We start from the raw sequence: 24840 nt of genomic DNA on the forward strand, positions 1-24840 counted from the left end.
AGCAACTAGGATTTAACTAGTTTTTAGTATTTATTAATTGAAAAAATATTTCATGTTATAAAAGCTTAAAAAGTAATTTAGCTTTGAAAACAAAATGAAAATTGGTTTAAACATCTACCACCTTTCTTTAAATTGACCAAAAAAAAAAAAGCCATGTCTAAAGGTAATCAAACAACAGACCTAGAAAATTACATGACCCTTCCTCTACATTGTCTATTTCATTTATGTTATTTTTTAAACATCTTTATTGGAGTATAAATGCTTTACAATGTTGTATTAGTTTCTGCTGTATAACAAAGTGAATCAGCTATACGTAACATTTATGTTATTTTTATGTAAATCTCTCTTTATGAATTCCTTTTTAAAAATGTATAGTTGTATGAAATGAAAAGACAATGGAGGCAAGGGATTTCACTGCTAATTTTCTCCAGTAATTTCAGCCTGGATAAAACTTGCATTGGCAATTACCCCTCACCTGTCTTATTTATGAATGTGGAAATGAAGAGGCCAAAGGTCAGATTCTTTTCTAGGAGATACATCCACATCACTAAGTTCAAGGCAAAGGATACAGTGATAAAAGTGCTCAAAGTTTTAAAATCTTGATACTAAAATGATATTTCTGGATTCATATAAGATCCCATTCTAAGATTCATTCTAAGATTGCACTATAGTTTTTCTGGAAATTTGCTCTGAGCCATTAGAGTCCACCATGGTTCATCCTCTTGGCCATTTCTAATTAGATGAGCAATGGACACCTTTCCAAGTTTGTTCATCATCTTATATCTCACTGAATTTGCAATTAGGACCAATAAGCCAGTTCAAAATGCTGGAATTATAATACATAAGCTCAGTAACTATACAGACAGGCATATTTTGACATGTGGTCTAGAGAAACAAAGAAATTTCTAAAGGGAAAATGAATAAGGAGAGATAAAAATAGGGAAACAGAAAAGACAAAGGCGAAGGACTTTACAGTGCTTGGTTCCAGTTTCTTCCTAAGTTCCCATGCACCCCTGCTTTTGGTTTCTATGAGGCACATTTAAGTTGGTTCTGTTATATATTTAAAAGCATTAAATAACATAAGGTTTAAGAGTATCTGAATTTCTGTCTCTGTTCATCTCAAAATGAGCTGCAGTATTACAGATTTCTGAAGATCCATTTCACTACTCACATGTATGCATTTCAGCCTAGTTCCTCAATTCAGGTACAAGAATGAATGAATGAATGAATGAATGAATTTATTTATTTATTTATGGCTGCATTGGGTCTTCGCTGCTGCGTGCAGGTTTTCTCTAGTTGTGGCGAGAGGGGGCTACTCTTCATTGCGGTGCGCGGGCTTCTCATTGCGGTGGCTTTTCTTGTTGTGGAGCATGGGTTCTAGGCACACAGGCTTCAGTAGTTGTGACACGTGGGCTCAGTAGTTGTGGCTCGCGGGCTCTAGAGCGCAGGCTCAGTAGTTGTGGCATATGGGCTTAGTTGCTCCGCGGCATGTGGGATCTTCCGGGACCAGGGCTCGAACCCATGTCCCCTGCATTGGCAGGCGGATTCTTAACCACTGCACCACCAGGGAAGTCCCTCAGGTACAAGAATTTAAAAAGAAAGAAAAGAGAAGAGAAGAGAAAAGGAAACAAAAGAAAAGAAACATAACAAACTCTTTAATACATAGATTAGATCAGTTCTGGAAAGGTTTAGGAAAGCAACAAGGGAGTACCCTGTGGATACCCCAGAAATAAATGATTTCCTGCTCTCAAGGTTTCTCCTGGTGTTTTCCAGTCAGTATTTAGCAAGCGAGTCAGTTAATTAACATTTATCAATTATTAGGAGACTAGTTAAAGTAGAGGGGTCAGAATGTAGAACATTATCCCTGCCCTGTGTGAAGTCAGTAAATTCTTGAGAGACAGTGGAAAAAGAGTTTATAATAATAATAAACGTAGCTCTTGACTTTGTTCTCTGTGGGTCATGCCATTCTTTTTCATCTTCAGATCCATTATTCTTCTCCATTTAAGGTTTCTGTGAATTAGGACTCATATCCTTGAGGACACACCAAGCCAAAATGCCAAAGCAGATTTGATCACAAGTTATGCAGATGGTGATAATTTGATTAGGAATTTGTGCACAAGGCTGTCGTCTGCGATATCTGCACGACTTTCTTCTTTCCTGAGGTATAGTTTGACCAATTGTGTTGAATGATATTTTGAAAAGTATGGTTTGATCAATAATGCAGTGATGGACAACTTTTGATTTTTAAAATTCAATCTTCACTTTTCTTGTCTTCTCAACAAAACTATTGGTCACCTTCTCTTTCTTCGTAGCGTCCATCACAATGTACTTCTCATATAATGATATACAACTATCTAACTAGGTTCCATCTGCCACTGTAGAGAAAACTCTTTAATGCCTATCTTCTGAGAGTTATAAAATGACACTGATGATAATGTGTATATCAATCCGTTATCTGGTAGGTATTCTCAATAAAGGAGAAAGTGAAAATAAATTGACAAGAAGAATATGATGTACTGCACATTACCAACATAATATTTCCACAAAAAATGGGCTGAATTCATAAAAACTTAATAAGTTAAAAGGCAACATGGATAATTCTTATTTTCATACAATTGCTTACTTAATTCTTAACCTGACTGAAAAATATATATATTAGCATGTATCTGAGAAAGCGTACTTACAATTGATTCTACAAGCTAGAAAATAATTTGCAGATATCATAATTTCTTTAAATTTTTTAAATGGAACTGATTAATTATAGCAAAACTTAAAATATTTATAATGGATAAATACATGATGAATTAATGTTCAATTTTCTTATATATTCATGGCTTTATTATACTGTATATTTTATTAACTTTCAAATAAGAATTTTCACTGTTAAAATTGTCATACCTGGCTCTTGCCTTCAATCTAGTAATCTGACATTAACCATACTTTTGGACCATATTCTTGGTCACATGACTAGCTGTATTTCAGGATGGTGTCTTCCAAAACTCATGTGGCTTCTTGGTTTCAGGAATAATGCCCTTTATGTTCCTAAAATATCTGAGCATCTTGCAAAAATGTTGCATTCATATAGTCTCTACAGAGAACAAGGATGCTTCCTATGTATCTTCACCATCCTTGATGTACTATCAAGTTGAAGCAATGAGGAAAAATGATTATTTCCTCCGAGATATCACCCCATTAAGCTTGCTAACTTATAATTTCATTGGTTCATATGGAAATTTTAGCAGTATTACCTTTGTACAAATTGTTTATTGTCATTCCTGAGGGTCCAGAGATGGATATCTCTGTGTGGCCCTAAACCATTCTGATGAGTCTACATCTGTCTCCTCCAACATCATTGCCAAGCTTGAGTGCTTTGCCTTTCTTTGGTGACAAGGAACTTCTTATGAAGTATAGACTGGAAAATGATTGCATTAGCTATGTATTGCTATGTAGTCATTTTGCCACAAATTTAGAAGCTTAAAATAACACCCATTTATTATCTCACACTCTGCAGGTCCAGAGTTTGGGCTTGGGTTAAAAGAATCCTCTGCTTCAGGAACTTAAACATGCTATCAAGGTGTTGGCCAAAGTTTCAGTCTCATATGAGGTCTGACTGAGGAGAAATCTACTTCTAAACTCCTGTGGTTGTTGTCAAAATTCAGTTCTTTGCAGGCTACTGGAAAGAGGTTCTCATTTTCTTGCTGGTTTTTAGCCAGAGGTCATCCTTGGCTCCTTGGCTTTCCAACATGGCAGCACACAACATTGCAGGTTGCTTCTCTAGATCACCAAAGGAGAAAAAGTTTCTTCCCAATATGGGTGTTATAGTGTTATACAATATAATCATGTATGTGTGATCACATATATCCTGTTACGTTTGCCATGATCTTCTATTGGATTGAAGCAAGTCATGGGCCTGCCACATTCAAGGTGGGAGGTGATGACATAAAGATGTGAACAGTGGAAGGCAGAAATAATAAAGTTCACCTGAGAATGTCTCTCACGAAGAACCTCATTCCCAAAAATTTAGCTGAAAATCTCCTCCTATTTGACCATATCACCTTTTCAAGTTTCTCAACCTATTGTTCTTTGGACCTTGGATGGGTTCATTCTGGGAACTTTCCATACCTGCCTAGACAAGATGACATCATCTTAAAGTTCACCTACCTGACCTTTGGAACATCTTGCAACATAAGATGATTCCTATGAGGATATTATTCTAAAATTATACTTATTTTTATTCCAGTTACTCTTTTAGTGGACACGTATCAGGACCTACCCATGAAAACAGAATCAAACTATATTCAGCATGTCTTCCTCAGCAGATACCTCAAGGACTTATACTTTTTAGTTAAAATGTCTTTTTTCCATTTTTAGAACAGATGTGAATAATCTGCTTTTAATCAAAAATCCATATTAAATTATATCTTTAATTCTAGTGAGAAGTAGGAAAACATCTTAAATGTAATCTGACTTGTGTATATGATTTCTTCATTAGATTTACTTCCTTTTAGATATGTCAAAACCTCATTATCGTGAATGCTGATGATGTAATGAAGAGATTAAGAATCTGTACACCATAAACCACGAAGAGCTATAGGATCAAATCTGAATTACACAAGCCTGTGCTAAAAGGATCATTGAGCAATTTGGTCCATTTAACATTATATGCCCATGTGACTCTTCCACATTTTGAAACAAGAATCAATTTAAGACAACTTTTGAATTTATTATTTATTTATCTGACTTCATTCTATGTATCTACCTCAAGAGTTGGAGCAAATAATTAGAATGTTTTATATATCTAGTCTGCATAATCTTTAAGGAAAGACTAAAAAGGTAAAGGTAACTCTTATGCATGATGTGGAAAATTTTCGATTCTTTCTGATTTTTATGAGCAAATGTATTGGCTACAGAGGGAGAATTTACCCTAAATGACTGAAAGCTTTTTTGTCAAAGAGGGAATGTACTATTTTCTAACAGACTAGGCTAGTCTAGGGCCTTATCACAAAACTGTCTTCATCATTCCAAGACAGGATCAAGGGTGATTTCTCTTCCCACTCATTAGATGTAATGTCAGCACAGCTCTGCAGTAGCACAATTCCAGGAGATGCAAGAGAGAAGAAAGGAGAAAGCAGATTAGCACAGCTGTGATAATCCTCCTTTTGGCCGTTGTGTGCTTCCCTCTGGAGAAAACACTGCTGTCCCTTTGATGCTACCTCCGTCCTCTGGCTTTTGGGAGACATCCGCAATCTCTATCACAGCCCTGAGTCCCAGACAGTCCTATCTTTCCAAATCACAGCCAAAGATTTCTAGCAGGGCTTTATTTGTAATAGATGCAAAATTAAATTCTATCAAAATCACACATTTTTCTTTTCCTTTCATATTTTTATCACGTTAACACCATAACATATTCCACAATGCTCAAAGCACTAATCTTAGAGAAAAATGTCAGTTGAAGGAGGTGGATCTTTAGGACTGAAGAAGTAAAAGATGTGAGAGTTTCGGATGTGTAGCTAAGCAGGAACCAGCCCAATTTGTTTCTGAGCTCTCACTCATCAAGGGAAGCCCTAAAAGATACTTTCCATGGAGTGTGTGGCCCAACCAAGCAATGAGACCCTGGCCAGGTTTCTTATAGGCCAGAAAATCAGGAGGAGAGGAACCTTGTGCATCTTAGATGCCAAGGACCAAGACTTAGACAGGCAGAAAGACCTCCCTACTTAGCTTACAGGGAGTGGAGAGTAAGAATGGAGTCAGTTATGGAATTATTGCCTCCTAAGGCTGCCAAATGCTGGGAACCAGTGTGTCAGACAATGAGACCTCAGGCACAAAGACCCTCAGGCGTTTCAAAATGCCTTCTACTGAATGGCTGAAGGCTATGGAAACCTTGTCAAATCTGACTTCTGCTCCTGTCTGGTACAGAGAGGAAGGCTGGGATACCTTACACAGAGCTGGGTAACACAGAACTTACTGAAAGACAGGAAATAACAATGCAAATGGGGAAAAAGCCCCAGAAGATAATGTCAAAAAAATAAAATGAAAACACTGTTTGCTGCATGTGTATTGGGTAGAAACTGTGTGGCAGTACTCTTCTACACACTGGGGATGCATCAAATCCTGACTTCTCACACTCACACTTCGTGAAGACAGATCACAAACAACACAACTAAGTAAATTATGTTTTGAGTTAAAAGGGGATACATATTTTCAAAGAAAATTAGAGTAAACAAAGACAGCCAGTGAAACTGCATTTGTGGGGAGTAGAGATAGGATTGAAATTTTAAATAGAGCATGGCTGTGACCTTCTAGAGAAGGTGACATTTGGAACATTGGTAAAGAAGGTGACAGAGTGAGCAATGCAACTAGCTATCAAGAAGCAGGATCTATTAGGCAAAGTGAGCCAAGCTTACAGAAGTCCTGAGATGCTAATGTGCCTGGAGATGGAATAGCAAGTATAGAGGCTCTGCAGTGAGATCCCACCTGGTGAATTCTAGAGGAGGTAAGAGATACCTTTTTAAGCCATTGTTAGAACTGAGAGTTTACTGCCTGAGAAATGAGAAAATACTGAAGGCCTTGAGAAGATGAGAGAGAGGATATGACTGATGTTTTAACAGCATCACTCCAGCTGCTGTACTGGGTGATTTTTTTTCTTTTTACAGCTTCTCTAAACTTTTTATATTTTTTGTATTATTCTTATAATTAAAATTAAACTTTCATTTTTTTTCTCAAGGCTAGTGCCAGAAGCTGGAACAAAAATCTCATTATTTTCACGAACTCTGATAGAAAGATCTGGCAACAATAAGGCATTGTCATTATAATGTAATAGCAGCATTACTAAAAAAAATAGGGTCTACGGCAGGGGTCAAGCAAATGTTACCTAACTTTGGGAAAAATATTAATAAATATACTTACACATGTTTATGTATATTATATATATGTATATGTCATTTGCTGGCAGCTGTGTGATGGTAATTATTCAAATTATAAAAAAAACTTTTTGCAGAGAATATAAAGAAAGGAATATTGCCTCAACCTGCTCCCTGAAAAGGGAAAATTTTCAGGGACTCTTGTCACATTCCTCCTATGATCTTGAAAACCATTGAACACTCCTCAAGTAACTGTTTTGCTTTTTTATTGTTGTTATTCTGTGAAACAGATGGAAGTCGAAGGCTGTGACCAGAGTCCATTGTTCTTAAGCAACATTCCTCAGAAACATTTGTGTTCCTACACAGAATGTAGATTATCTATTACAACATACCAGGAATGTTTAGAATGCCTGCAAGTTACCTATGAGAGCTCTCTCTCCATCTCAAATTATTCTTGCTTGCTGTTAATGTTTCTGTACTAACAAAAATAAATATGGAACTGCACTGCTGCACATTACTTAAGTTATAATTGAATATCTTGGCAAAGCCTGAATTTCTGTCACAGTCAAGTTATTGTCAGTGTTCTTCTTTTTTTGTTGGGTAGTGAGTTCATGTGTGGATCATTACACAACTAAAAATAAGTATGCTGACCAATAAATAAGTAAAAGAGGGCTATATTTGGACTGATAATGACAGTACACCATGAGTTAAACATCATAATTAATTCTCTACAGTGTAACTGCAGTCTATTCAAGGAAAAATGTGAAAACATTAAAAGTTAGTAAAAACTATTTGACTGGCCTCTGTTGTTGGTGTATTGGATCTTCTCCCCCATCATGGTTAAAAGAATCTAAAATAGCACCCAGCCCATATTCTCTTATTTTTAAAAAAATGGCAACAATTTAATTACGATAAATTCATTTTGAAAATCAATTTTCTTTTTTATTCCATAGTTTCATTTATTAAAATGTTTCCAAAGATGGGACCAGTTCCTGAAAAAAATGAAAGCAGTCACTTTTTCCAGTATTATACTTTCCCTGGATATGTAAATATATTAAATTCAGTCAGGAGTTAAGTAGCAGTGCTTTTCAATAAATAAGAAATTGAAACCTGCCAAAGAAATTTATAAATTGTTAATTATGTTAATTGAGTAAACTGACTAGCATGAATTGACTAAATTAAATATAAGCCTTTGAAAGTGATAAAGATTATACTTTCCAACCTCTACTCCAATTCTATATGGGAATATTTGTAGAGTCTAATCAGTTTTCATGTGTCACATAGAGTGGAGATTTCTAAATGTTTTAAGTCTGTGAACGTTCTAGGTTGGGGATTAAGAATGAAGAATGAGTATCCAGTTTGTGAATTTAAAGGAATTATCATGAAAAAGTAAAAGTAACATGCTTCAACTCAGAAGTAATTCCCTCAAGATTTTTACTTAGTTGCTGGTAGTACTAAACATTCTCGTTCAGAAAGCTAAAGCAGTTGAGGCAAAACAAATTAAGCCTGATTTCCACTGAGAAAGGTTCACAGGTAAATCTCAGGTGGCCTATTGCTTCTGATTTACTAACCATGTGAGCGGTGGGCAAGGTTGCCAGGCCTCCCATCTCAGATTACACGAACAGAAGGGGAATCAACTATAAAAAGATTTTGTTTCTTCATATACTTGCACTGCTTGGGTACTCAGTCCATGTTCTAAGGATGCTTTAAGGCTTTATTAAAGAATGAATACTTGCAAATGGAGGCCCATGAACAGCTGATTCATGTTCTAAGAGAAGTCAGTAACACTTGCCAATTGCCAGCTGCTTTTCTTTTTTCCAGCTTTACTGAGGTATAACTGAAAAAAATCTAAGATATTTAAAGTATACAACATGAGGATTTCATATATGCATACATTGTGAAAGGATTCCCCTCATCAAGTTAATTAACACATCCATCATCTTACGTGTTTACTTTTTTTTTTTTTGGTGAGAACATTTTAGATCTACCTTAGCAAATTTCAATTATACAATGCAGTGTTATCAATTTTAGTCGCCTCTAGAAAGTGTTTACCCTTTTCCAACCTTTCTCTGTTTCTCCTTCTCCCAGCTTCCTGGCAGCCACTTCTATTCATCCAGTTAGCATCGCGGGAAAACTGCATGTATTTGTGAATGATGCTTTCTTCATGAAAAAGTGGGAAATTTGGTTAATGGAGTAAATGTATATGTGCCAGGTTTATTAAAAACAACAACAAGAACAAAACCCCAGAACTTATCCATTTTATTTCTTTGTGGAAACCTGATCTTAAGTGTCTATTTAATTAAACTCATGTGAAGGGGCTTCCCTGGTGGCGCAGTGGTTGAGAGTCTGCCTGCCAATGCAGGGGACGCGGGTTCGAGCCCTGGTCTGGGAAGATCCCACGTGCCGCGGAGCGGCTGGGCCCGTGAACCACAATTACTGAGCCTGCGCATCTGGAGACTGTGCTCCGCAACAAGAGAGGCCGCGATAGTGAGAGGCCCGCGCACCGCGATGAAGAGTGGCCCCCGCTCGCCGCAACTGGAGAAAGCCCTCACACAGAAAGGAAGACCCAACACAGCCATAAATAAATAAAAAATTAAAAAAAAAAACAAAACTCATGTGAAGAGGTGTGGAAGATTGGGATCAACTGTTTCTGATTTCTCTATCCATTGTCTCCTCAGGAATGGACCATGTTCCAAAGAGAAGCTATTTTTGTTGGTAGGGTATGGAGTTACAACCTCACAATATTCTCTGCATTTGTACAGCACACCTGTTCTTCTGGAAGGAGCAATCCTCTCCAAAATTCTAGTGAACATCACACAAATATGAGCACACCTCGTCCTAGTGAAATCCCTGGACTTCTTGGAGAGTAGAAAATGGTTTCTCCTCTGAATCATATATACAACTCATATTCTATATTGAGAAAATTTTACTAGGAAGAGAAAAACTCCCTTGGGTAGCTTGGTTGGTAAAGAAGGGAAAGAATTTCTAGAAGCATACAAAGGACATTATACCTCATTTAGCCCTTAGTTTACTTTAAAAGATTTTACCAATGCTTTTTTCATTACTTTGTCATAGTTCATACCTTTTCTCTTCTACATGTTTCTCTTACCATGGCCAGATATTTATATTTGTATCTATCCATCTGTTGATCTCCAGAATCAAGAAAGGAGAGAAAGAAGGGGGGGGGGGAGGGAGAGAGAGAGAGAGAGAGAGAGACTCCCTGGTGGTGGCAGGATAAAAAGAGAAGAGAAAGCTTAACTTGTTTACTTATTCATCTGTGAACCTCTGGTCTCAACCTTGATGGAGCCATCACTGCCTGAAGTTTTCTTAGCTGAATTTCCTGGAGAATCAGACTCCCCCCAAACCACACACTGCCCAGAATTCCTTTTCTTATAATTGGTTGTTTTGTTGTTTTTGCTGTAAGTCTAAGGAAACACTCTTCTCTTTGACATGCCCTAAAGAAAACAGTCTCTTCTCGAGTCAGTGAATGATAATTTCAGTTGTTAAGAGATAGATGCTGTTAAAAAAAAGTAACAGTTCTCTTTTACTTCACGTTTAAGATAATTATCTGGTATTCACTATCCTAATTTCTTAGCCTTCTGTTATTTAAATAAGTTTTCTTGAATTCTTTTGTTTTTCAGAAATGTGGACAGTGAGGAAGCGCTTCCTTCCTCACTAGTTCCACCTCCTCATAATCTCTGAGGAAGCACCCCAGAGAGGCTCATTCACGGTAAAGCACAGGAGACTGCCTAGATAGAACTCCTGCACTCTTCCATACCTTAGATGATTGACATTGAGGATTTCATCCAACAACCTTATTTTCTTTTTTAGAGCACTGATAATCAGTATCTTTTATTTCTCTAATCAAAACCTTTACAAGTAGCAAGCATGTGACATTCCTTATGGTATGGAATAAGATGTAAAAACTAAAAAAAAAAACTTCACATGATTTTATTGCTTCCCATTGATGTAACATACTTAAATAGTTTCTTAAGAATGGCCTAGGTATTGATGTATCATGCTACTTCAGGGACAATCATTAAGCCCATTGTTTTCCCTCATGAAGGAAGGATGCTCACACAGCAGATGGCAATGTAGTCTTGACCAGCAAAGCAGGATTTTTCAAAGATTCTTATTACCTCCTCTCTTTACATCCTTCTTGTTGCTCAAATCATATATGTTCATTCAAACAAATTTTAGCTACATTTTAGTCAGGGAGTCCTAACTCAGATATAGAAAAGAACAAAGCAATTACTCCTTTTTTTCCCTTCCTATAATGATCCCGTGAACCTTAACTGTTCTTTCTTCAGCCTTAAAAGGGTCTCCTCTATTTCTGCTGGTGTAGTTGTTACTGTGCCCTAGACTTTTCTTGAGTTATAATTTACTTTCGTGTCACCTCTACATTGGTCTGAATGTTTTCCAGGCAGGATTCTTTAGAACAATGTGAAAACAAGATCTTCCTGTTACCTTTCATATAGGTTTAATCAATTATTTTTTCTATGAAGACATTAGAGACTCTGGCTATTTTTAAATATTGCTATTGTGATGTTTTTCCACAATGTAAGGCATATTTAAAATGCAACAACAAGGCACTTACTTTATAGAAAGTGTTCAAGAAGGAAAATAGAAGAAAACCCAATGATATTTAAAGCTGAAGCTGTAAATCATCGATTCTGCATTTTGTTCTGAGTTCTAGGTTAAAGATGAAGACAGATACTTAAGAAATGTTACCAATAACAAATACAACAAAACATAGTATTTTTGAGTTGAAATAGTATTCAAATGTCCCAAATATGTCTTTTCTCAGATGGGTTAGTTAGCTCCTAAGTTTGCTAGTACTTCAGTCATAATCAATGACTAAAAGGAAGAAGCTAGAACTGAGTGCATTCAGGTCTAAGAAGAGTCGTCTGACCATAGGATTAACCTTTCGTTACAAATTATAATCTACAAAGGAGGGGTTGCCTTTCCACTTAATTTATGCAAATGCTTATATCTAGAGTGTCTATTGGGAGAATGGTCTTATGCTACCATGCTCATTAGGTTTTGGGCACACTGCAGGTCAGCAGATTACAGAATTTTGGCTCTCAGCGGTACAACCAGTTTGGATGAAGAACACTACCAAAGCCAAGGTTGACAAGAAACAGGATCCAGTTTTTTAAAAGGAGCCTGGAAACAACTAGTCCATCTTGTGAGGGATCTGGCCAACCTTGTTGTGCTCAAGCAACATGTGCCACAAGGTTTGGAAGAACAGAACAATAGAAAGCCTAAGCTGAAAGCATACAATGGAGTAGAACGCTATGGTCAGACTTGGAGATGTCGGACGTGATGGCAATCAAGACATGGCCATGGGAGGTACTATATCTCGAATTCATTTGGATATTGTTTTAAATATCCATCGAAGTTTATATATCCATGAGTTTGAACAAATGTTAGGTTTTCTAAGTTGGGAAAAATATCTTTATATGCTTTAGAAGCCAAGAAGATAAAACATACAATTGTGTGTTCAACCTCAAAGTTTCAAATTTTACTTAGAAGAAAAGGATTTAGCTACTTCAAGCCTTAAGAACAAGTCTCTTTCAAGGTCTTAAGCCTATTCAGAAAGGTCTCAGTACGATAAACTAGTAATATGAAAAACGCTCCGGGAGTCTGCTGCTCTGGTCTCAGACCTGGCCAAATTCTCTGCTTGTAATATCCTGTTAAGTTGGATAGGAACTGCCTTCCTTGAATGAGTAAGACTCTTTTAAAATTGGAAAGATTTAGAATTAAGTTTGTAAAACATTAAGAAAATAAAGAGCAATCATTTCACTTATATTTGTGAGTTAAGAAACTGTGCATGTTTGATATTTTGTACTCTTGTAGTGTTTAAGAGAATTGTGCCCATCTAAGTATCAACTGTGTAATTCCAATTTGTAGGTACAATTAAAGAATTGATTAAAACCTAAGATATTAAATTAAGCTCTGCCTAAACTTGTTCAGACCCTTATAACATTTTTGAGAATATAAAGGTCACCATATTTAATCATATTAATCATTAACTCTATCATCTGAATAATGTAGTCTGTTACAAGTTCTGAAATCCTTACAAGTAATTTTATAAATATTTTTAAAAGTACAGCTTCTGGGGCTTCCCTGGTGGCGCAGTGGGTGAGAATCTGCCTGCCAATGCAGGGGACACGGGTTCGAGCCCTGGTCTGGGAAGATCCCACGTGCCGCGGAGCAGCTGGGCCCGTGAGCCACAATTACTGAGCCTGCGCGTCTGGAGCCTGTGCTCCGCAACAAGAGAGGCCGCGATAGTGAGAGGCCCGCGCACCGCGATGAAGAGTGGCCCCCGCTTGCCGCAACTAGAGAAAGCCCTTGCACAGAAACGAAGACCCAACACAGCCATAAATAAATAAATAAATACTTAAAAAAAAAAAAGTACAGCTGCTATATATTTTTGTTTTTGATCCGTTTCTCTTAATTAATACTGCTCTTGAGATAAATTTTTTAATGTTTCCACACAATCCATAGAGAAAAATAGAAATGCTTTAATTAAGATGTTATGTAATTTTTGAACAAGCCAAGCATAAAAGGGTGGCTTAAGTTTGATGTTCCAACCTTTTGTGATTATAAAACTAAAAATAGCTTAGCTTAACACTTCACATATAACCTATTTTAAAAAGTCAAAATAAAATAAAATGTGATGTTTCCATGAACGCTTTTAGCAGAAGAGTAATTTTTGGGCTTTTAGCTATGCATTTGAATTTATAACCCTTTTTAAAAATGGCTATTTAATGCACCTGAGTTGATATTTTTATATTTTGCATCCATCTACTTTCTTTCAGTTTAGTACACTTATATGTTCTTTTTCATTCTTTTTCAAAAATATATTATGCACTGTTAATTTGATAAATAGAATGACTGAAAAATTCATTTAGAAGATAGGTGAATGTATAAATAACAAGTGGCTGATGATTACTGTCTTCTCCCTAAATTCCTTCTCCTACATTTTTCATTCACTTACAAATAGAGGGAGAACAGGAAAATGACAAGGACTTCCCTTCAGGTTCTTCTGTCCAACACAGAAATCAGTGTTCCACAGTTCCAAGCAGCAGTCTAGCCAAATAGGAAAGAGCTTAGATAAATGTCATTCAGAATGTTTCTTCCTTTTTCTATCCTTTTGTGAATGCTTTCATGTTAAATCAAAATGAAATACAACTCAACAAAAAGAGCAAACAAAACAAAAGCATGCACAATATAAAAATGGTCCAGAAGCCATAATTATGCAGCTACTACACATTCAGGTGAGTTGTAAATTTTTAATTGTAAAGAAATGACTTTTAAGCTAATATATATGCTGCTGTTTATTAACAGTTAGAATCCATATTTTCAATAGGACTCATATCTGTGAAGCTCAGAAAGCTACATAGGCATGATCTCATTGTTTTAATACCATAATTATGATATGAGAAGAGCAGCTGTTTTCATCATCTTAATGATAAGAAAACAATGGTGCAAAAACAAAGTGTTTTGTCCAAGTGACTAAGGAAAGAACTAACTGCACAATTAAAAAGTCTCATCATAACTTGCTCCCTCTGTATACTTCATCTAGATAGAATAATATTTACAAGTACCACTTATAGAATATTTTTTATGTACCCAGCTCTGCACTATGCACTTTACATGAACTGTCTTATTAAACTTTCACAAAAATCACATGAAGGAATTACTGCTCTAATCCCAATTTTACTGATGAGAAACTGAATAATGAAGAGTGAAATATATCATCCAAGGTCAATAGCAACAGTAAATGCAGAGCCATGACCAAACCGGGCACTCCCATGTGAAAACTCATGCACTTACTTAAGCTCCTTGATGGTTGTTATGGACTGAATTGTGTACCCCCAAATTCATATGTTGAAACCCTAAACCATAATGTGACTATATTTGGAGATAGGGCTGATAAGGAGGTATTTAAGGTTAAATGATGTCATAGAGTGGAACCTTAATCCAACAGGACTGGTGTCCTTATAGAGACCCCAGACGCCTGTGCACAGGGGCAAGGCCCTGTAAGGACACAATGAAAAGGTGGTCTGGCCAGAAACCAGCCCTTTTGGCACCTTGAACTTGGACTTCCACTCTCCAGAACTGTGAGAAAGTAAATTTCTGTTGTTTAAGCCACCCAGTCTGTGGTATTCTATTAGGGTGGCCTGGGCTGACTAATACAATGGCATCTGGTTCACTGATTGGGTGCCAGGCCTTCTGATTTTGGTCCCCCCTTATTTTATTATCAGAAAACAGTTGCCTTTACACTCCCTGTTCCTTCTCTTCCTCTTTTTGTTTATTTTATTTTATTATTGTAAGCTAAGGGAATACTTGAAGGTTGTTGATTTGTGCTGCTGCAAAGAGTTGGAAAAAATCTTTTTTTTGCTATTGAACCTGAAAGGACTTATGCTATGAAAGGCATGCTTTCCTTTGGTTATCTGTGTCTCTATACTGTGTGTGATATATCAAAGAGTCTTCCCCACTGTTGGTCATGCCTCGAAGAGCAGTATTAGTAGCAGCAGATGTCTCAAGAGACATACTGACAATTAAACAGGCAGCAGAATATAATGGCTCAAACCAAAGACGGTGGTAGTGGCTAAATTGTTACTATTAATTTTGTGAATATTTAATCTGCCCGCAATTTCATAACATTTATGTGTCTACTTATGTATATATCTGTGTGTGCCTGCTTTAGCATACATATGTGTGATTGTGTATACAGGCATTCTGGGTTTACATTACCATCACTAAATATTTCTCTGGGGGCTATGAGGGCAGAAACATGAGCATGATTTCTTAAGACCCTCAAGAGGCCATTCTAAATTTATACCTCTGAGTGGTCCAATGCACAGTCACAAGATTAATGTGCTGCAGTTCTCCGGATCCATCTAATGAAACTGACTCTCTGGACGCATATTATTTATGGATTTTATGTTACCTTCTTAAATGCGAAAGAGAAAGAACTTGGGAACTTGTAAACTAAAATCAATACCGATAATAACCTTTCACACTGAGAAGTTGGGATGTCTCTGTTTATTTCATAAATGTCTTGTGGATTAGACATACTCCTTCTCACTAAATGACTTCATGCTTTCTTTGTGTTTCTTCCTTCTTGTTATTTTCTGCTTCACCATATCTCATTTTCTTGCTCTGCTTTTCTATCTCCCACATAGAAAATCATGTTGGATTTCATATGATTACTTGACTAAATAAAATCACTGAAAACAGGCGCAGGAGGAGGCAGGAACCCATTTATTTCACAGTGTGATAGTGATTGTTCAATATCCAGAAGAGAGCAGTAATAGTGTATATGGAATACATTTTTTGTATGATCATTATTTGAAAGATTTCATCTCTAATAGTGTCTTGTTTAGGGTTTTATAAAATAGTATTAAATGAACTGATGTCTAGAGAGATGTTTGTAAACATTAAAAAAAACCCTCACAACTCTTAATAGAACAAATTTTAATATAATCAGCAATTTTAAGAAACCATCCAAAAGGTTTGGGTAACTGAATATATTTCCTTGGCTTAATACTGTGGCTGTGTTAGAGTGAGAGACTATATTCCTAAATAGAAGACATACTTAACTACTATAAATGTTTTGTATAAATTATGACTTTGCTTTAAGATAAGATACAAAAGAAACCTTAATGCTTTTTCCTTTATGGCCTAAGCCATAAAGAACATAAAAACCATTCTGACAATTTTATTAGCCACATATTTTCCCTTCTATCAAACTAAATAGTTGTGTTAAATCTATACAGAATCTAAATGTTTTTACATTTATTTACTCAGACTTTTCTGCATCCTTTTAAATTCCTAGGACATTTACTACACTCAAGAATCAGAGAAATACTGTTTTCAGGAAATACTGGAAACTTGTGATTTAACTAATTTGACTTTCTATTGGGCATTGAATGAGGATAGTGACTAGGGGCAATTGTGATCACTCATCTTAGGTAACTGCACCTCAAGACCAATAAGATATGTTCATCCCTGCCCACTTGATAGAGGCATTCCAAACATGTCGCTAATTATGCTGATGAGTTAGGGAATGGAAGCTTTTCCTCCCATATTTGTATTGCCTTTTATGCTGGAGATCACGAATGTCTTTTAATAGGAATGGAAATTTCATTTTATAGCCACATTCAACGTATAGTATATAATGCAAAACAATTCACCAATTAGGACAAAGAAATTACCAAATATTATGTCATACTATGTAGAAGAAAATAATCACTGCATTTTAAAATTTTCCATCTTCGCAACAATTAGTGCAGACTATTTAACCACCTACGATCTATTAATTGGACAGATACTGTACAACATGCTTTGCTTTATTGATTCTGATTATACCCAAGAAAACTACAGTATGAACATCATTTTGAAAAAGAATCCAAAAAAAGAGTAGATATATGTATATGTATAACCGATTCACTTTGCTGTACAACTGAAACTAACACAACATTGTAAATCAACTATACTCCAATAAAAAATTTAAAAAAATATGAACATCATTTTAAAATCTTATGAATGCAGAGTTCACCTCAGTTTCTTCAAAATAATGCTAGTTATAGCATTATCAGTGAGTTGAGTATTAACTCAGAGGATACAAAATCTCCACCTGTTGTCTTTTCCCTTAACTATAATTTAGATTTAACTTCTGCATTTCATTTTCACTATCATTAGAAGAGTGTTTTATTTGGCTTATATGATGTGTCAGATTAAGTTAATTATGTTTATGAATAATTTTCATATGCCTTTAGTTAAATATACACTATTTTAATAGGTATCACCCTATATATAGTTTTTGGTTACTTTTGCAATAACATGTGGGAAAATAATAATTTCCATTTGTGGCACAAAATGCAATGTGAGACTAAAAATAATTTTACACTAAATATGAGATGTATGTCTTTGATTATAGATTATAGCTATCTTGGGGCTTCCCTGGTGGCGCAGTGGTTGAGAATCTGCCTGCCAGTGCAGGGGACACGGGTTCGAGCCCCGGTCTGGGAGGATCCCACATGCCGCGGAGCAGCTGGGCCCGTGAGCCACAATTGCTGAGCCTGTGCGTCTGGAGCCTGTGCTCCACAGCGGGAGGGGCCGCGACGGTGGGAGGCCCGCGCACCGCGATGAAGAGGGGTCCCCGCTTGCCGCAACTGGAGAAAGTCCTTGCACAGAAATGAAGACCCAACACAGCCATAAATAAAAAAAAAAAAAAAAAAAAAAAATAGATTATAGCTATCTTATGAAAGACCTCTGAATATTTGCCACTGCTTCTTATACCTGAAGTTGTCCCAATATCAGGACAAAATGTGGAGATCAAAAAGTGGAGAGGGGGCATAGATCTGTGGTCACATTCTTTGCTAATAATAGTAGCAAATAGTTTATTGCTGTAGAAAATTGGAGGGATTCAAATTCTTTCCTGCCTTAACTTATCAATATGTAAAATATCAAGAATTTTCTCATCTTACTTCATTTTTAGGAATAAAACATGGCTTTGTCTTACATTCAATTTACTAATTTGCAGCAGAAAGGGAAAAAACTCTCTAATGTGAAAGTCTCAGGTGAATAACAAAAGAATTAGTAACTAGATTACTGGTGAAACATGGTTTCATTGATTTTCCCTTACAGAAGAGACTGATAAAAACAAGGGATAAAAATTGACATGCAAAAGGGAGAATTCTGCAGGGCAATAAAGTCAATCAAAGAGAAAAAAAGCGTGTGAAAAATTGTAAGTATCAAGAAAAATGTTGGGCTTCCCTGGTGGCACAGTGGTTGAGAGTCTGCCTGCCAATGCAGGGGACACGGGTTCGAGCCCTGGTCTGGGAAGATCCCTCATGCCGCGGAGCAACTGGGCCCGTGAGCCACAACTACTGAGCCTGCGCGTCTGGAGCCTGTGCTCCGCAACAAGAGAGGCTGCGACGGTGAGGGGCCTGCGCACCGCGATGAAGAGTGGCCCCCGCTTGCCACAACTAGAGAAAGCCCTCGCACAGAAACGAAGACCCAATACAGCCAAAAATAAATAAATAAATAATAAAGAAGTATTAAAAAAAAAAAAACTTAAAATAAAAAAAGAAAAATGTTGTATGATTGTCAATGATAAAAAGCAATTGACATAAAGGAGTTACTTTTTCCCATCATTTAATGGAAAAGCTTAATGAGAAAAAGAAAAATTATACACACAAAAAATGATGAGATACAGTGTCTACAGCATTATCTTCATATAGTGACTTATAAGATGTGCCAATCGTCTAGTCGTCTTTCAACTTTGAGCAGTCATTCTCTACCCTATTTCTGGTGCTGAAGCTGGACTCTACGATCCACTTTTCTACTTTGCTAATAGCCTTCCTCTAGTTTTTTGCCAAAAAGGAGCACTAGAGGAAGATTGCAAAGATGGGGGTTAGAGTTAGGGTTAGGACTATTTTAAATTCCATATATAAGTGAGATCATACTTTGTCTTTCTGAGTCTGGCTTATTTCACGTAGCATAATGTCCTACAGGTTTAAAATCCTGTCATTTATGACAACATGGATGAAACTGAATTAAGAACATTTTCTTTTAAATTTGTTCTATTCAAAACACTAGTTTTATTTTTATCTCTGCCTTGACCCTGACTATTACAAAATTCAAGTTCTAGAAACCTAGAACTTGAATTCATTACTTCTGAACAATTTTTAAAATTCCGTAACTTGGAAATACAACGTTCAGTTATCAAATTGAAGATCTTTCCCTAAACTCCATCGTATCTTACTTTTATCTATGGCTTTCTTACCAGGTTAACCTAGTAAGGAATTAACTTAAATGTTGACCCATTTCTGACATCTTCCAAAACCCCCTGCAAAGGCTGAGGTAGCTCCATATCCAATTGCCCTGATACCCAGTGAACACTTAATATAATACTTATCATGCTGATTGGAGGCACGCATTTATTTGTCTTTCTGTTCTATAACATGGAAAGCATTTTGAAGAATTGAATCAACTCTTATTCATTGAAAATTGAATGTACATTAGTATTACTGCCATATACTACGTGCTCAATAAATAAGTATTGCATGAATAAACAAATGAATATTTCAGAGACGGGTTATTTTTTTTTTGTAATTATGGTTGCCAGATTAAACAAATAAAAATATAGGTCTCCCAGTTAAATTAGAGTTTAGTAAAACAATGAATAATTTATTTAACATAAGTATGTTCCAAATATTACATTGCTAAAATAATATACATTGTTTACCTAGAATTCAAATTTAACTGAGTGTCCTGTATTTATTTGGCAACTATAACTTGAATTAAATATTTCCATGTCAATACTGACTTTTGACTGAATGAGTTCTGTGGAAAAAAATTTATGCTTCATATAGAGAAGTGTTTTGATACGTAACTCTTGGTTTGATTATTCAGACATTGTTCTTCTCAGTGAACGGTGTCTGAAAAGATCTGTAATGTTGGTCCTTTTTTATCATTCAATAAGTTGTTGATTGAATGGACAAAAGTGATTGTCAGAATGTTTTTTTAAATAGTGTATACATACTGAAATAGTATGTGTACATACAGATGCATTTATTTACATTTGTGTCAACTATGAACATCATTTAGGTCTGAATATTTTGTCATTTGATGGATAGAGCATGCCAATTGCCCCAATAGGTAGACCTGATATCCTAGATTTAAGATTAATGCTTTTCTAATAATGGTGGAACATACTTCATCTTCCATCAGGACATGTCTGGATATCTATTGACAGGCCCTGTGGTCTGCTTCATCTAGGCAAATACTAGCCTGAAGGCCATCATTTCAAAATTATACTGTTCCAGGCAGATCCAATAATGTCAATCTATCCTGGGTCAGCCATCAGATTTCTAAAACATTGAGGTTCTGGAAAATAAATGTTCCGAGCACAGTTTTTGACAGCCAATAATTGTTTAACAAATGATGGCTTCCTTTTCCAATATATCTGAATCCATTTCATAAAAATGAAAATATTGTTTCAGAGAAGCTTCCAGGCCATGTACGGCCAGCATTTTAGAATCACATCCTCTGCAATCAAACCAACGTTCAGGATAGTTACGGTGGTTTAATGGAATGTTGAAGCACATACCGTTTTTCTTAAATCAAATATTCAACTTATACAGATGTTATTTAAAGCCATAGAGCTTGATAAAACCCCAAAGGAAAAGAAATAGATAAAAAAGATGATGGATCTAGGACTGGGCCTTGAGTCACTCAATTTTTTTTTACAAATTTATTGAGGAATCATTGACAAAAATAATTGTACATTCAGTTGTTTATATTTAAGGTCTATGACATGATAATTTGATTACATATACATTGTGAACTGATTACCAAGATCAAGATAACACATCCCTCACCTCTATCACCTCACATCACTAACTCTCTCTCTTTTTTTTTTTTTCTTTTTGTCACTCACTCAAACTTAAACGTAGGGGAGAAGACGAAAAAGCAGTAAATGTGACTGAGAAACAAAGTGAGATAATAAGAAAAGAAAGTGTGGTATTCTAGAATCTAAAATACTAGACTCTAACTATAAGAAAATCAACAGACGTATCTCATTTGAGGGACATACTACAAAATACCTAATGAAGTATGCCTCAAAAATCTCAAGATCATGAAAAATAAAGAGAGATTGAAAAACCGTCACAGATTAAAGCACGCTAAGGAGACAATACGACTAAACGTGATGTGGTGTTTGGATTGAATGCTGCACCAGATATAGGACATTAATGAGAAAGCTGGTGAAATTTAAATAATCTGGGCTTTAGTCTTAAAAAAAACTTCTTAAACATGAAAATAATAGAATAATATAGTAAATTGCTGATCTAAATAATATGTCTAAACTCTTGGGTTTTGTGGGAACTTCTTTGGCTTCACCTAATTATAAGAATATGGATGTAGGGCATGGCTGTGCTACTTGGCAAACATCAAATGAAAAGTATATCAAATTGTTTTTTAACAATGGCTTCGGACAAAGGTCTTTGTTCTAGTTTGAACTTTAATAGTTGTAGAGGTATAAACATATCCCATGGCTTTCACTGTCAAACCAAATGTGCACTGGCTGCCTCTCTGTATTTTTAATTAGTTTTAATTGCCCTAAAGTGATCATAGAAGCAATGAAGGTGTAAATATTATACTGGTTTTCAATTTTACATCTAATTACACCTCAGATGATTTTTTTCATACATATTTGTACCTAGAAACCTGGACAATTAAAAGATATCTCTTGATTACATGCAGAAAAATTATGAATTAGCCTACACCATCATTTAGCAATGTAATATAGCCTTTCTAATATTTTTAGAAATCATAGATATTTAAAGATGACCCATATTACAACTGTATTTTATGTACTTCTACTTACAGAGGCATTCTCTATATGGACAGAAACAAAAAGTTCTTTATCTGTGTTTGTGTGCTTAAACCTTTCTAAAAAAGTTGTTTTGTTTTGTTTTGCTTTGGCTCAGAGTTAGCATAGTATGTGAAATGCTCCAGTGCACTTTTTCACTTTATTCCTCTACAGAGTTATTTTTTATGATAGGATTCTATTAAATAGTTATAAATCTTTTCCCTTTGGCTTAGACATGGTTGACTACTCTTTGCCAATCACATGTCAAGAGCAGGCAGTCTGGCTGAAAGGAGCAGTCAAGAGGCAAGAGATTCAAATATATGTAAGTTCAACCAATGTTTATTAATAACATCTTTTGCGACCTGAGAGAAGGCACTTGCTTTCTCTTTAAAACACATACACAGATTCTCCTATGCAAATTGCTGCATCCCCGTGCACTGGATAAAATAACTTCGGAATATCATTTGTCCCCTCTACCTAATACAGATCTTGAAGTGTATCTGCATTTGAGAATATGGAAGTAATAGCTGCTTAAAAAGAGATTACAGAAGCCTTCTGGAGATTGAAACTACCCTGTTGTAAAGTAAAAAGGGACAGAATAAATAAAGCTGATAGATTTTGTTTAGTTTTGTTTTCAGAACTCTAAATTGTAGACCAAATTTAGTTATTATAAACCAGCTTTGCTTTAGATCACTCTGTTCTGTGGGCATGGCTTCTGAGGCTCCTAACTTGACTCCACTTCTTGAATAATACTTTTACTTGTTCGGAAAGTTTATTTATTTTCCGCAATGCACAGACTGCCAGAACGTGGCTCCGTATACTGTTGTATCTACCATACTTTCAGGAGCAAGTCTCCCTCTATCAACACATTCAAGTAATGGTGTTTCCTTTTTTTGCATACCTGTTCACACCTGGTAGCTAGTGTGGATGCAGAAAAATTAGGATCCCCAAGAAAAAGAGCGCTGCTCACCGTCCAGGTCTACAAGGGTAACTCACTGCAGTTGACCACCAACAGTGCACCCTGAGAGGAATTCAGCATGAAACACAGGATGAGGCACTCTGTGCTTTGGACTAGCAGGCCCTTAGACAGTTAGATGCCACGTACCTCAGAAAGAAATTCAGTGACCCCAGATTCTTGGGTCTTCCCATACAATAGAAAAGCACTAAAATCATTAATGTAAGCTGTTCTTTGCGATTAGCAGTAATCTTTTACCAAGATGTATGCCTGACTGCATGAATTCTCTAGCCAAAAATCATATATAAACTGACTTCTCCCCTACCTCCTCAGAGCAGTTCCTCAGGGCTGAGTGTCTGTCTCCTGGGCTATAGTCCTCAGCAGGACCCTGAATAACACTTCAACTCATGAATCTTGTTGTGTGTCTTTTAAGTGGACGCTAGAAATTCATGTCAAAAGTATTTTGAGCTAAAAAGAGAGGATATAGAGACAGTAGTCCAAGCATGTTAGCTGCCAAGATGATTTAATTTCTTTGATAGGCTCTTAAAGAAACCTAAGCCTCCAAAATTGGTCTAAAATAAAAAAGACAGGTAAAAGGCAGTCTAGTCTGTGAGGCAAAACAAGGTTTGTAACAGAACATAATAGAGTAATCCAGAGTTAGAAAATAGTTAAAAAGAAAACAGTCCAATTTCATGTTACCTTATTTCAAACTGCAGTCTTGCATCTGTTGCTTGTCAGAAAATAAAACGATCTATAGCTACTCATTTAGAAAGGTGTGAATCAAACGAATCTGTGCTTTAGAGGATACCCTGTTCATCACAAAAATAAACAGATACAATATGTTGTCTTTCTTTTTGATTAAGAAATAATAAATATGTTTATGTCTCAAAAAACTTGTGTAAATCTGGAAGAGAAAAATCATATCTGAGTCTTGATATTAAATAGGGGTTAAGCTCTAGGAAGAATGCATTAACATTAAAAAATTAAGCTTCTAAAATTTTCAAAACACTCAATAGGGATTATCAGATCAGAACAATTACTACAATAGTATAAAAATATAAATAATGTCCAAGCATGTAAATGATTTCAATTATAGGGCTTTTTGCATAAATACATTAAATTATAATTGTTAGTCTGCTGGTACTTTAGGAACATGGCAGGGATCTTTGTGCTAAGTTCTCATCTCACTTATCTCTTTTACTCCTGCTGAGGGTAAAACCAGCTTAGACAACACTCTTAGACAACACTCTTCATTAGCGTTAAAGCATAGTTGTTAGTAGAACTGGATGTTTTCCTGCATAAAGGAAGGTTAAGATGCTTTCTTGGCTGTGGAATATTTAGATTAACAACAAATTTGTAATTATATTAAAGTAAGTGGATAATTTATCCAAGTGAATTATCTGCATAAATAGCCACAGGAGCTTAAGTAGTAACTTTAGACACAGTTATAGTAGTTGCCAGCTGAGATCATTGCACATGGTGTTAACTACTAATTTTTGTCATTTTTCTGGCTCTTTATCTGTAACTACATTACATACATTACAAGTGACCTTGGAAACATCTCTATTTAATTATAATGTGTGTTCTTCCAGAATCCATATACATTCTTTTCAAGTATGACATGTTTGCAA

This window comes from Balaenoptera ricei, chromosome 4, assembly GCF_028023285.1.
Source record: "Balaenoptera ricei isolate mBalRic1 chromosome 4, mBalRic1.hap2, whole genome shotgun sequence".
Classification (NCBI taxonomy): domain Eukaryota; kingdom Metazoa; phylum Chordata; class Mammalia; order Artiodactyla; family Balaenopteridae; genus Balaenoptera; species Balaenoptera ricei.